The following is a 735-nucleotide window of genomic DNA, read 5'->3' as shown; positions in this document are numbered from 1 at the left end:
TTCAATTAAAAGATGTATTAAAAACATTACGAAGAAGTTCCTTCATATTTTGTTGTCATGCTACAGAGAAGGACTTCTTCCTTCTCCGATCTGACACAAAATTCTCTCTATATCCAGAGACAAGATAGCCTCCCACGCAGTCGTTTTTAGGGGACTCGTATTACCTCCTCCCCACAAACGCCTGCTTCCCCTAGCGACATAGCCTGCGTAGCTGGCGGTATTGTAGGCACGCGCGAATTAAAAGGGAACTTAAGCACCGGACGTTTTTGGGGCGACGGCGACGTCTACAAACGAGCCAGCCTGGATAAGAGGTCCGCCAAAATCCAACCTTAAGCAAAGAGGTGTTTTTGCGACGGCAACCCTTTCGAAAACTGCCTTGAAAGCTTGCGAAAACCTCTGTGAAAAATGTCTTTTCGTGAACCAAGAGAGATGCTGTTACTAGCATATAAAGGTAAAATAATTTCTGATGAAGAATTATTAGTCTTGTGGAAGAGCTGCCGTTCTAAGAACCCAGATTTTCCGCACAGTTCGCACGCAAGATTTGATCTTGAAGACATCAACGAAACCGAATTTTTGGCAGAGTTCAGAGTCGATTATCGAGCCTGTTCAATCTTCTCTGGGTTGACTCCCAGAATTTGTCACGGTCTGGACTGCCTTTCTTGAACTGAAACAATTCGCTAGCAATCATTTCACGCAACAGGAGAATGTCGTGGTCATATGATTCCATTACAGGTT

Source organism: Pavona decussata, unplaced genomic scaffold (genome assembly GCF_977016875.1).
Source record: "Pavona decussata unplaced genomic scaffold, jaPavDecu1.1 SCAFFOLD_112, whole genome shotgun sequence".
NCBI classification, from domain to species: Eukaryota; Metazoa; Cnidaria; class Anthozoa; order Scleractinia; family Agariciidae; genus Pavona; species Pavona decussata.
The sequence above is the reverse complement of the archived record's forward strand: the minus strand, read 5'-3'. Positions refer to the sequence as shown.